This window comes from Cetorhinus maximus, chromosome 10 (genome assembly GCF_964194155.1).
Source record: "Cetorhinus maximus chromosome 10, sCetMax3.hap1.1, whole genome shotgun sequence".
In the NCBI taxonomy this organism is placed as follows: Eukaryota; Metazoa; Chordata; class Chondrichthyes; order Lamniformes; family Cetorhinidae; genus Cetorhinus; species Cetorhinus maximus.
In genome coordinates this window covers 61,821,668-61,836,036 of record NC_135888.1, presented here as the reverse complement: position 1 = coordinate 61,836,036, position 14,369 = coordinate 61,821,668, and the positions used below count along the sequence as shown (strand labels likewise).

Below are 14,369 nucleotides of genomic sequence, written 5' to 3'. Positions count from 1 at the left end.
TGTTGCGTAAGGTGCACTTCATTTAATGTAATACTCTATGTTAGATGTTGGTACATGATAACTGCAGTGCTGGAATAACCAGTAGATGGAGCTTGGTTCCCATGGGTCCCACTCCAGGGGCTTCTGTACTTAATCCAGGCTGACGCTCCAGAGCAGCATTGAGCAAGTATAGTCACTTTTGTAATGCAGGAAATGTGGTGGCAAATTTGCACACAGTAAGATTCCCCCAAACAAAAATGAGATGATGGCTACATAATCTGCTTTAGCAATGTTGGTTGTGGGACAAATATTGACAGGCAACAGGGAGAGCTCCCTCACTCTTCTTCAATTAGTATCTTGGAATGTTTTGCATCCACCTGAGAGGACAGATGTGGCCTTGGTTTAATATTTCATCAGGAAGATGGCACCTCAGACAGCACAGCACTCCCTCAGTACTGCACTGGAGTGTCACCCTGGCTTTTGTGCCAAGTCTTTGGAGCAGGACTTGGACTTCTGAGTCAGAAGTGAGTGTGACACCACGGAACCATGGCTGACACATCGGCGTCACTTTTTGCCACAACCATCTGGGCATCACGTTAAGCATTGCCTGGATGAAGCACAGGATGGAAAGTTGGGCATGAGGAGAATTGCGGACCCCTTTACAGAATCATCTTAATGAGAGAGCGAGAGAGAAAGGAAGAAAAAAAGAGATGGGGACCAGAAGAAGAAAGACACGGTTCTCAGGACAGTGAGAGACTCAATGAGAGAAAAAAAACCCGGAAACCATGGAGTTGAAATTCCCTGGGCAGTAGCTCAAAATGAGCATTAATGAATTGGCTTCCCCTTATGGGTCAGCGTGTAAGCAGGATGCTGATGCTTTTTGCCTGTTACCACTCAAGACAAATCTCACTCGCTGAGAGGGTGATGTTACAGGATGGAAAGATCCAGAACTCACCAGATTTCCCTCCCGTCATTTTCCATGGAATAGAAATCAGGTGGGTTGTGTTCCCTGCATATTTTTCTCTGTGTGCTCCGCCCAGGCTCTGCCTGATGCACGAGTGGGGGATGGTCAATATCTGTCCCTCACAGTTAGTTTATCACGGGGCTTAAATAAAATTTACATCAAAGAACGAATGTGTCAACTGCAGTCATTTCCTTTCAGCTTTCTCTGCGACGTACTTAATTCAAGTACAATGTGAGTGACGTAGAGAGTGAACACAGTGGGGGAGGACAGGGCCGGAGAGAGGCAATTGTGCCTCAGGTTGTTATGTAGCCAACCCAGTGCAAATGTACCAACCCTGGTCGTAGGCTGATGCTGTTTGTGTGAAAAACAACAAATTTCATGTTATGATGGGGGATGGGCAGAATTGTCCTCAGCACCACTGGGTTAGTGAGGGGAGAAAGAAGCCAGGGTTACCATTCCTGATCATTAATCCAGTGACCCAACTGCTGGGAGGCACGGATGCCAGCTTCGGGCAGGATTGCAGTCAAATGTGAGGCTCACCAAAGTGGAAAAGCCCATTGGGCAGGCGCCATGGAGGCTGGCACATAATGAGCCGAACCTGGAGCTATTATAAGGTGTGTGTGAGACTGGAGAACAGAGAAGATGGAAAAATGAGAGTAGAGAATGTTAATTCAAGATGGAATTGCTTATTTTACTAATGTAAAGTTAATGATGCAGAAGGAAAGCTGTCCTTGGTGCTAAGTAGTTTTATTACAGCAATGTTAGAAGTTAACTTTTGCACAGGAGTATGTGAATTAAATAAAAGTATTATATATACAAGCATATATATAGCGTATATATATATATATATATATCCTTTAAATGGACAGCCCTTGAAGTCCAGAATCCCCTGAACCCACAAGCAATTAAATCACAATGCATATATTGAGGTTTTGGAATCTTTGACATAGCCTTGTTAGGGATAAGTGTACCCAAGGCCTCAATAGTTCTGACTAAGAGTCACTTGGTGCTTTGAGGTGGGGCGTGTGATAGAGAAGATGGCTGCCTGTCATTTGGCCTATTTACTAGAGGAGGACAGGCTATTTGAAATCAGGATATATACACAACTGAAATGGGCTCAGGATCAAATTGTCACGACCCACATTCAGCACCAGGTAAACAGGGTTTCGAGACATCGCGGAATCAAGAGTTTTGGCCTTCCTGGTCCACAATGAAACTGGTGGAACCTAATTGTCTGCACTGTGCCCAATTCTATTTTCCAATGCTCTGAATGATAAACAGCACCTGAAGTACAGATCAGGACACAAAGCTTCAGCTTTGACCTCTCTCTCTCTCCTGTCTTGCACAAGCTTCTGGACTTTTCCTTCTCCCTGATCCCCTCCTGCCTCGTGATGGAAGGAGCCACCGCCCCACCTTCCCACAGCCCAGTCCCTCAGGATAGCCATGACAGGCAAGTGAGCGACAGCTCAGCTTTGCATTTGGATCTGAGTGGGGGAGGGAAGAGGGCATAGAACCTTCCTCAAAAACAGCAAGGGAAAGTGAAGCAATTCCTTCTGTTATTCAATCCTCCCAGTGACCTGGCAAACAGCCCACCTCGAATCCAAACCACTCAAGTCAGGATCAAATAAATGGTTGCCCTAGCTGGCAATACGATTATATAATTCTTTATGTAACTGACAGAACACATTAATTATAGGGAGTGATTACATCTCCTACTTTTCAAAATATTTATTCTTGGGATGTGGTAAGGCTGGCATTGTATTGCACATCACTAGTCGCTTATGATATAACTTAGGCCACTTCAGATGGTCAGTTGAGAGTCAACCATATTGATGTAGGATGTTGGAAATGCATATGGGCCAAATTGGGTAAGGACAGCTGGTTTCCTTCCCTAAAGGACATTAATTAACTAGTGGATTTTTACAAGTCACTTTTACTGATATCAGCTTTTTTTTTCCAGTTTGTTGTCTTAAAGCGCAGAATTCAAATTTTTTAACTATCACAGAGGAATTTGAGCTCACATTCTGCTAGCCTGGTAACATAACAACCACGCAGCCCCATGTGACTAGAGGCTGCTGAAACTACAGCAAGACTGAGTGACTGCATTTGTCTAAAATTTAGGTGGTGATTCAAGGTTTTTGTGGGTTTGGCTTAGACATGGGTTTGAGAGGAAGTAGATAAGGCAGTTGCTACACAACGTTCACAGGACCACTTCCTAGATTCAATTTCCAAAAAGAAACAAGCATTTTGAGTTGAGCTAGTGGGCCTCAGCACCCTGGCCTATGGCAGCATCATCTAACAGAAATCATAGGCTAGCCACAGGTGTTGCTTATGGCAACACTGTTTTAGCCACATGCACAAATTTGAGTTAAAAACTCCTTGCACAATAAGGTGAATATATCTCACATGTGTATGCTTATTTACCAAAATTTACCATCATTTAGTAAACAAGAAGTAAACACTCACTTCAATCAAAAAAAACAATTGCAGACTTTCATCTTTCCCAACAATTGCACGAACAGGTTAAAGTTCACCTCCACCTGCCATGTGAATATGAGTATTGAGGTCACAGGCCCAATAACGGTGTCAGTTGTTCATTTGTAATTTGCTAATGAAACGTGTGGTTAGCTACAGCTGGATTCCCAATTAACCACATGTGGCTAATGTATTGGACGAGGATGCTCTTGGGAGAAGATCAATCGGGATTCCTAATGAGAGGAAGGCAGTGGGTGATATTGCTGGGGGAGGGGTTGGGAGGTTGTGGATACATTCGGTCAGTGATAATTGCTAATTCATACGTACAGTTGCAAATATTTTGCAAGCTTGCACAAGAGACAACAAAAATGTGTCAGCTTCAGGGTCCAAGTGAACAGTACTCAGAGAGAGGAAAAACGGCGAGCATTTACAGAGTGTTATGTCACAAAAGCAGCTCAATACAATGAAATAATTTGAAGTGACTGTTGTTAGCTAACCATTTTGCACACAGCAAGATCTCACATGAAGCACTGGCATTAATAATGAGTTAATCTACTCGTGGAGGTGACGTTTGAGGGAGGAATGCTGATTGGGACACCAGGAGAACTCCCTACTCTCATTCTGAGGCATGTTCTGAGGCATTCCTTTGATGGGCAGATTTGGTCTCCAGCTTTTGTTCTCAATCAAGGCAGCACCTGTGACACTGCAGTGCTCCCTCACTACTCCCTACGGCTCACTACTGGGAAAGTCAGTCTGGATTGTGTGCTCACAGCTCAGGGGTGAAATTTTATGGCGCTGTTGCGGTTGGGTGGGGCCATGAAATGCAGTGAGCCATTCAAAAGTCCATTGACTTCGGAGGGACTGTAAAATCCCACTGCCAGGAGTGGGGCTTGAACTTAGAACCAGAAGAGGAATGAAAGAATCTTTGAGAAGGGGTACCAATTGGAAGGCCGTGAGCAAGGTAGTGAGGTCTATCCCTTGAATTCTTCATTCGAACTAAATTGGGGAAAGACTGTGCAGATGAAACATGCCCCACATAACAGGAATAAATCTATTTAGCAATCAGGAGCAGCTTTATTATTTTCTTATTATCAGAAAATTGCTAAACATCTAAAACACAATCTTACACAATGGGTCTTCGCTTCTTCCTGCCCTTCAACTTGGGTGAGGACACTTTACCTAAATCTGCCCTGGTGGGAGCAAGGTGGGTTCTGATTGGATGTCCCATTTTAAACCTGACAAATGAGTGTTTGATCTAAACATTTCTCCCCTGCTTCTGCTGGGTGGGGTAGATTAAAATAGGCTTCCAGCAGGGTGGCACTACTCACATAACTAAGTCGTGGGCAAGTGGATTTAGTACCAGTGTGATAGTTATAAATGAAATGAATCAGGATCGTTATAAATGAGGTGAATCTGGAATTATTAACTTTTTTTGTTTGGGGTCACAGGTTCTGAGGGTTTTAGATCTTTAAGGAATCTTGACAAGTACAAATTTTTAAAAAAAATATTCGTTTATGGTACCCCGCGTCATTTTACACCTTGGTGAGCGGGCCCTGCCCCCCCCTCTCCGAGCCAAAGACTCTGCCCCATTTGTTGCTCATCTCTAATTACCCTTGAGAAGGTGGTGGTGAGCTGCTATCTTGAACCGCTGCAGTCCATGTGGTGTAGGTACATCCACAGTGATGTTAAGAAGAGAATTCCAGGATTTTGACCCAGTGACAGTGAAGGAATGGGGATATATTTCCAAGGCAGGATGATGAGTGGCTTGGAGGGAAACCTCCAGATGGTGGTGTTCCCATGTATCTGCTGCCCTTGTCCTTCTAGATGGGTTTGGAAGGTGCTGCCTAAGGAGCCTTGGTGAGTCCTTGCAGTGCATCTTCTGGATGGTCCATCAGTCTTGGAGGGAGTGAATGTTTGTGGATGTGGTGCCAATCAAGTGGCCGCTTTGTTCTGGATGGTGTTGAGCTTCTTGAATGTTGTGGGAGCTGCACTCATCCAGGCAAGTGGAGACTATTCCATCACACTCCTGACTTGTGCCTTGTAGATGGTGGACAGGCTTTGGGGAGTGGGGAGGTGAGTTGCTCGCCGCAGGATTCCTAGCATCTGACCTGCTTTTGTAGCCACAGTATTTATATGATTAGTCCAGTTCAGTTTCTGGCCATTGATAACCCCCAGGATGTTGATAGTGGGGGATTCAGCGATGGTAATACCATTGAATGTCAAGGGTGATGGTTAGATTCTCTCTTGTTGGAGATGGTCATAGACTGGCACTTGTGTGGTGCGAATGTTACTTGCCACTTGTCAGCCCAAATCTGGATATTATTCAGGTCTTGCTGCATTTGGATATTGACTGCTTCAGTATCTGAGGAGTCGTGAGTGGTGTTGAACATTGTGCAAATCATCAGCGAACATCCCCACTTCTGACCTTATGATGGAAGGAAGGTCATTGATGAAGCAGCTGAAGATGGTTGGGCCTAGGGCACTACCCTGAGGAATTCCTGCAGCGATGTCCTGGAGCTGGGATGATTGACCTCCAACAACCATAACCATCTTCCTTTGTGCTAGGTATCACTCCAACCAACAGAGAGTTTTCCCCCTGATTCCCATTGACTCCAGTTTTGCTAGGGCTCCTTGATGCCACATTCGGTCAAATGCTGCCTTGATGTCAAAGGCAGTCACTCTCACCTCACCTCTGGACTTCAGCTCTTTTGCCCATATTTGAACCAAGGCTGTAATGAGGTCAGTAGCTGAATGACCCTGGCAGAACCCAAACTGGGCATCAGTGAGCAGGTTATTGCCAAGCAATGCTACTTGATAGCACTGTTGATGACCCCTTCCATCTGATAATCTACTGATGATCGAGAGTAGACAGATAATTGGCCGGGTTGGATTTGTCCTGCCTTTTGTGTACAGGATATACTTGGGTAATTTTCCACATTGTCGGGTAGATGCCAGTGTTGTAGCTGTACTGGAACAGCTTGGCTAGGGGCGCGGCATGTTCTGGAGCACAGGGCACATTGTCAGGGCCCATAGCCTTTGCAGTATCCAATGCCTTCAGCCCTTTCTTAATGTCATGTGGAGTGAATCAAATTGGCTGAAGACTGGCATGTGTGATGCTGTGGACCTTTGGATGAGGTCGAGATGGCTTGCCCACTTGGCACTTCTAGCTGAAGTTTGCTGTTGTTGAGAGCCCCGAAAAGTCACAGCAGCTTGCAAAGTCACCTGACATTTAGAACTGTAATTCACACAGAATATACAGGTTATAGAATGGGAGTTGTTGTCAAAGAAGATGCAAGATGTAACGGCAGTTGGGAGACTTAAAAAGGAGAAACTTCAGAGATAAGGGATATGGCGAAAGGATGAAAAACATAGAGGAAATTTACCAGAATGGTATCAGGGATGAGAGACTTCAGTTTTCGGAAGAGATCGGAGAAACTGGGATTATTCTCCTTAGAGAATTTTAGTGGTAGATTTGATGGAGGTACAAAAATTATGACTGATTTTGATAGAGCAAATAAGGAGAAGCTGTTTTGCGCTGGCAGACAGGTCAGTAACCAGGGGACACACATTTAAGATGAAAGACAGTGGAGGAAAATGAGGAAGTTCTTGCTTTAGCATATGGTCTAGAATGGACTCTTTGGCCAAAACCTTGTGCCTTCCCCCGTGGCAAGTTTAATCGGGTGGGAGGGTGGCAGTTGGGGTCCCCACCACCGTTCCACCTCTGCCCCGATTAAGGCCCTTGGATGGCCTCACTGCCTTAATGCCAATTAAGGCCCTTAAGAGAGCTATTAATCCCAGTTAAGAGCCTCATCCTGCTACCAGTGATGGGTGAGGATGCTCGCCATCCAGGGAGCACGACAAGCAAACCCTGACATGTTTGCTTACAGTCTCCGGGGAGTGGGGTACCTCATTCAAATGTGCTTAGTGCCTGGTCAAGCGATCTGGAAATGGAGGTTGGGGGGGAGATGCTGAGTGCCACCCCGTAGTCCTTGCTGCCGAGCCCCCTCCCCCCATTCCACTGCGACCTCCTTCCATCCATCGCTCACCTGTGCCTGGGTCGCTCCTCGATCCAATGCCTCAGGTACATGTAGTACTGGTAGCAGCCACCGCCTCCCCGGTGGTGCTATTGAGTACAGGTCCCGGGGAAAGGCCTGCCACTGGCCTGTTAAGGAGCTCAAGATGAGGCAGCCTTCTTGAAAAGAGGCAATGCGGGGGTCCCGTCGGCTCTCCAGCTGGCAGCCAAGACCCTCGTCGCCTCCACAAGATTCTGCCACATGAACGAGAAACAGATTCAATAGGAAATTTGATTCACTTCCTCCTTCAGGTACCGTGCCCTAAGAGGGAATTGGTGACCATAGAATTCCATTGGATTGGTCCATAATTGTGCTTGGCAAGGTACTGCAGCAGTTTGCCATTGCCTTCTGCAGTATGGCTGACCAGGAAATTCTCCCACTCTTACCACCTTCCATCTGGCATATTGGAAGGATTTACAGGCTGATAATCAACCAGTTTGGCCAGGTTATGAACACACCTTCCATGGCCATCAAGTTCTGAAGTGGGACATGAACCTGGAGCTTCTGACCCAGGTGTAAAACTGCTACCACTGCGCCACGAGACTTCCCAGGAAATTTGATATATACTTGAAAAGAAAAAAGTGCAAAGCTATGGAGAAGCGGAGTCTGATGAAAGAGCCCTTTCGAAGAGTTAGTATCGGCAAGATGGGCCTCTGTCTGTGGTGTATAATTCAAGGTGCACTGGTTTTATGTCTTGGGTAAATGAGTTCGTTGGCCAGCCACACTCTAACTGCACACCTTCCTATGTTCTTATCAATTGCTATTTGCAACCAACAGTGGGGAGAGAATGTAAGAATAAACAGCGATGGTTTATTGAGACACAGGGCAGAGCACCACATCATATGTGCTCACTCATAAACCTCCAGAACTAGACTTACACTTCCCAGTTGCCTGCACTGTACAGTGATTCACCAGTACTGTCACATGATCAGTACATTTGCATCCTCTTAAAGGAACAGGGTACCTCACTTTAGCACATCCCTCCTTCTTTACTTAAAAGTACAGCTAACAACTTAAAACATATTAACTATTATACAATAACTATTTACATGTCAAGTCTCTCAGGAGGCTTTCTCAGACATGTTGAGTGTCTCAGTTCAACAACCTTGGCTGATTTTTCCGAGGCCTCCTTTTCAGAGGGCAGTTGTCCACCGGGTTCCCCAGTGGAAATTGGCAGGTTTGTCTCCCTGACCGCACCCCCCCGGGTCCCAGAGGCCCCATTGGTGCTTCCAAATCATGTGACCTGTTCTCTACATGTGGCACAAACTGAAGCATAGATGAAGACTGCTTTTCTTCTTGTGGGACTGATGTTCTTTTGCGGAGATGATCCGCATGTCATCTAATTATTTGGCTGGTTACAGATACATTATAGGAGAGGGGTCCAGTTACTGCACTCACCTCGCCTAACAGCCAATTGGGCCCATCTCCAAAATTCTTCACGAGGGCTGCATCTCCCACCGTGAAAGTTCTTTTGCGACCATGTCCATCGTGCCTGGTCTTCTGGGCCTCTTGGTTTTTCTCCACCCTCCCCTCTAAATTCAGCCAGATAAGGGTCAGGCATGTGCGGAGACATCTCTTCATTAGTAGTTCTGCAGGGGCAATGCCGGTCGTTGTGTGTGGCGTGGTCCGGTATGCGAACAAGAACCGGGACAATCTTGTGCCGATGAAATCCTCTTCCATCTTTTTCATCCCAGATTTAAAGGTTTGGACTGCCCGTTCAGCCATGCCGTTCGATGCTGGGTGATAGGGTGAGGTTTTGATATGGGTAATGCCGTTAAGGGTCGTGAACCTGTGGAACTCCCCACTGTTAAAAGTGGTCCTGTTGTTAGACACGAGGACCTCCGGCAGCCCATGCACTATGAAGCTCTGCTGCAAACAGTCTATGGTGGCAGCCAACATGGGCAACTGGACTTTGTAGATGTCCATCCATTTGGAGTGGGAGTCAATCAGTAAAACGAACATTGTGCCCAAGAAGGGCCCCACGTAATATGGCCGCCCCGGTCATTCCCAGGGTTGCAATAGTGCTAAGGGGGAAGTTTTTGTACCTGCTGGCATTGAAGACAACTTTTGACCAGGGTTTCTATATCCATGTCCGTGCCTGACCACTACAAATAGCTGCGTGTGAGCATCTTCATTCTGCTAATGCTTGGGTGGGTGCTGTGTAGCTCAGCTAATAAGGGCCCTTGCCCCCTCAGGGGCACGATAACCCTTGCTCCCCAGAGTAATATGCCATCCTGGCAGGAGAGTTCATATTTGCGATCAGAATAGGGCTTCATCTCCTCGGATTTAGATCCACCTGACCAACCATTCAAGACATGCTCCCAGACGTTAGACAATAGTTGGTCCCGGCTTGTCCACTCATGAATTTGTTAGTTTGAACAGGGGAGGAATCCAGAAAATTTAACACTAAGACCAGTTCCTGGGGAATAGGAGCCTCCCCGTTATTAGCTGTCAGGGGAAGGCGGCTTAGTGCACCGGCATGTGTGATTTGAGTTCCCAAATGGTGAACAGAAGTGTATTTGTAGGCGGCTAATATTAGTGCCCATCTCTGGATGTGAGCTGATGCGATAGGTGGTAGCGCTTTATCTTCTCCAAATAATCGCAGTAGGGGCTTGTGGTCGGTTATAATATGGAAATGGTGACCACGAAGAAATTGATTAAACTTCCGGATGCCGAACAGAATGGACAATCCCTCCTTTCAATCTGGGAATATCATCGCTCTGCGACACTGAGTGTGCGAGATGTATAACCAATGGGTCATTCGGAGCCATCTGCCATCCGATGTGAAAGCACAGCCCCTATTCCATAAGGGGACACATCACATGTCAAAATTTATTCCTTCTTGGGGTCAAAGTGGACCAACAAGGCTGACGATCTTAACAATCATTGCACTTTCAGGAAGGCATCCTGTTGCGGGACTTGCCAACTCCATTTCTGGTTCTTCTTAAGCAGGCTGTACATTGGGGCCAGCACAATCGAGAGGTTTGGGAGGAATCGGCCGTACTGGTTTCCCAGGCCTAAGAAGGCCTTAAGCTCTGTGGTATTTCTCGGGCCAGGTGCCTCGTGAATAGCCTGGATTTTTTCTTCCACAGGATGCAGGCCCTGAGCATCAACCTTGTGGCCCAAGTAAGCTACCTCCTTAGCTTGGAACAGTCACTTCTCTCGTTTTAAACATTTCCCCATCTGTGCAAAGTGTTTCAGCGCCTCTTCTAAATTTGCTAAGTGCTCATCGTCGGTCAGTCCCGTGACCAATATGTCATCCAAGTAAGTGATTACATGGGGCAATACTTGGAGCAGGTTTTCCATCGTTCTTTGGAAACTAGCACACGCCGAGGAGACCCCAAAGGGTAGACGTGTGTATTGATACAATCCTGGCGTATTAATGGTGATGAATTCCCTAGAGTCCTTTTCTAACTCTGCCTCCCGGTAGGCATGGCTCATGTCTAATTTCGAATATATGGTGCGCCCTGCCAACTTCGAATATAATTCCTCAATCTTGTGTATCGGGAGTCTATCAAGTTTGGCCATCTTACTGACAGTTAGCTTATGCTCACTGCAGAAACGCACGCTTTGATTCGGTTTCAGTACAGGTACGACAGGTGCCGCCCACTCTGAAAATTGCACCGGTTGTAGGATGCCCAATTTTTCCAGTCCATCCAGTTCTCTTGTCCTGTACAGCATAAGGGACTGGTCTGGCTCTTATAAATCTGGAGGTTGCATTTGGGTCTACATGGATCCTGGCCTGTAACCCTTGAATCCTTCCTAACTCGCTGTTGAAAATGGAAGCATACTTTCGCAACAATTCTTGATGCTTTTCGTTGTAATTTGAAAAATGTTGGCCCATTTCAATTTAATCTGTTAGAGCCAGTTGCGGCCTATTAAGCTGGGGCCCTCTCCAGCTACCACTAACAAGGGCAGCCTTTCAGATTGATCTCCATAGTCACCGAGACTTGACATAATCCTTTCAGTCTTATTTCTTCACCCATGTATGTCCTCAGCTTTGTGTCTGAAGCTTCTGATTTCAAAGGATGGGTTCCTTTACTCAGTTATCGAAATGTATGCTCTCCAAAGACGGACATCGACGCTCCCGTATCAACTTCCATCTTAATGTGTTGTCCGTTAACTGTAATGACTATTTGGATTGGCTCTGTTCTACCCGCTTTGAGGTTATATAATGAATGGATGTCTGATTCTATTTCTTCTGGCTCTTCCATGAGGCATATTTCATGATTTTTCCTTCGGCCTTTATAGTGTTGTTTTAGCCTTTCTCTACGGTGCAGCCTATGTGGCCATAGCGGTGGCAGAAGAAGAATTCAGCTTGTTTGAGTTGTCGTTCACTCACTGGAGGCCTGGATGTATTTCTCTCATTCATTTTGTGGGTTTTCACTGCAGTACCGTTGTTTTTAAATGGTCTGGAGCTAGATAGCGTTTCCTGCCTTCCAATGGAGTCTGAAGTTTTTGCACCTTTAGTTGCCAGATTGTCCCGCTGAACCAGATGGATGGCGCCATTTTGTGTTTATTTTATAACTTTGGAATTTCTAACAGTACTCTCCATCGCGGTAACTAATTCTAATGCCTTATTGAAGTCTAGACTGGGTTCGGCTAGCAAACGCCTTTGGATAGTATCATCTCCAATCCCCCATATCAGCCAGTCTCTCAACATATCACCAATGGACGTTCCGAATTCGCAATGCTCAGTTAATGCCTTTAAAACAGCCACATAGTCAGCTATTGTCTCCTCTGGAAACCTGTTACTTGAATTGAACTTGAAGCGCTGCATAGTAACTGAGGGCTTTGGTCTCAGGTGGCTCTGTATAATTTTTATTAACTCATTGAAAGTCTTCGAGTCTGAGGCGCTGGATGACGTGAGGCTGTGGATCAGCCCGTACGTTTTGCTCCCGCATGAGGACAAAAGAATCGCTGCCTTCTTCTCCTCCCCCGCGATGTCGTTAGCGGTAAAAAAGAACACTAGGCGGTCGACATACTGAGACCAGTCATCTGCAATGGGGTCAAATGGATCGACACGCCCGAACTGCAAGGGGACTGTACATTCGATAGGCTTTCCAGGTAATGACGAATTTAGGTGTGTGGCTCACTGCGGAGTTGCCCTCTCGCTGGGGCCTCTTATAATTTTCTGCCCATAGCCATTTTTCATGTATTTACCAGTTTAAATGTATTGCTGCTTTAAGAGCAGTCACCATTTTTTTTAACTCTGTCTCTGCAGCTGTCAGCTTTTCTCTGCTGGTATTTACGCTCTTTTCGAGTTTTGTTGGGATCCCGGCGAACGCGATTCTGCAAGGCTTTTTAAAAATTTAAAACTGCAGCACTGTTTTCTGCTCCGATTGCTGGTTGTTGCCTATCTTACAAGTTAAGTATAGATGCTCTTTCCAATGCTTTGCTCACCCGTCTTGAAATTTCTTTTCTTTTGTTCTTTATCCTCGTCGCCACTTTTATGTTTTGGGTAAATGAGTTCATTGGCCAACAGAACGCTAACTGCACACCTACTTATGTTCTCTTCAATTGCTGCTTGCAATCAATAACAGGGAGAGACTGATGTAAGAATAAACAGTGAGGGTTTATTGAGACATAGGGCAGAGCACCACATCATACGTGCTCACTCAGAAACCTCCAGAACTAGACTTTTAGTTCCCAGTTGCCCGTGCTGTACAGTGATTCATCAGCGCTGTCACATGATCAGTACACTTGCATTCTCTTAAAGGGACAGGGTACCTCACTTGACCACACTTGGCTTACAAAATGGCTGATCCAGCTCAATAGGCTGGATTTGCTACCCTTGTTCCTATGGCCTTTTTTATTATTTGCTCTCTCATGGGAAGTGGGAATTGTTGGCAAGGCCCGCATTTGTTGCTCATCCCCAATTGCCCTTGAACTCATTTCGGACTAAACCATATCACTGTAGGTCTGAAGTCACATGTAGGGCTGACCAGGTAAGGACAGCTGATTTCCTTCCCTAAACGACATTAGTGAACCAGATGGGTTTTTACGACAAGCAATGATAATTTCATGGTCACCATTACTGAGACTAGCTTTATGTTCCAGGCTTTATTAATTGAATTTAAATTACACCAGTTGATATAGTAGGATGTAATCCCATGTTCCCAGAGCATTAGCCTGGGCCTCTGGATTACTCGCCCAGTGTAGGGTTGCCAACTGTGATTAAATGCATTCCTGGAGGTTTCATCACATGACTTGCCCCCACGCTCCAGCCATTAATTGGCCAACACATCCATCCTTGTGACACACTGCCTTCCTACCCTAATTGGAAAACAGAAAGACACATTATCAAATTGGATAATGCTTGACTGTCAGTCAAACAGCCCTTTGTCCCCATTTTCAATATTTTTATGCTTAGTAAAGAGAAATGTTCAAATTTTTTTTAAAAAAGCTACCTTTTTTAATGTCCCTATGATTTTCCTCCAGGAATGCACACACCAGTGCCCTGTAGAGTGATCTTCAATTCTTGGAGACTGCAGGCCAATCCTGGAGGATTGGCAACCCTAGTCCAGTGACATTACTGCTGCTCCACCGTCTCCCAGGCTGTTTCTAATAGCAGCCTCTCTTTCGCAGTTTGGGTCTTCTGCCTTCCAGATCGAACAAGATCGGATTTATTTTGAACGTTTCAGGCAGCTTCCTGGTCATGTCCCTGCCTGTGCCGTGGAACCCTTGCACATGAGGCCAAAATGAGATCAGCCATGATCGTATTGAATGGCGGGGCAGGTTCAAGGGGCTGAATTGCCTACTCCTGCTCCTAGTTCTTATGTTCTTATGTTCTTATGGTGGTCTATAACAGCTGCTACAGGCCCAGCACTCTGCAGCAGCAGAGCTGGGGCCAGCAGCTGTTATGCAGCGCCAAAAGA

The 14,369-nt window shown here is 45.9% G+C and overlaps 1 protein-coding gene across 1 annotated transcript in view; it reads left to right on the top strand.

The window, feature by feature from the left end:
* Positions 1-14,369, top strand: part of LOC144685724 (regulator of G-protein signaling 14-like) — a 117,661-nt gene that overhangs the window by 39,393 nt on the left and 63,899 nt on the right. The window lies entirely within an intron of this gene.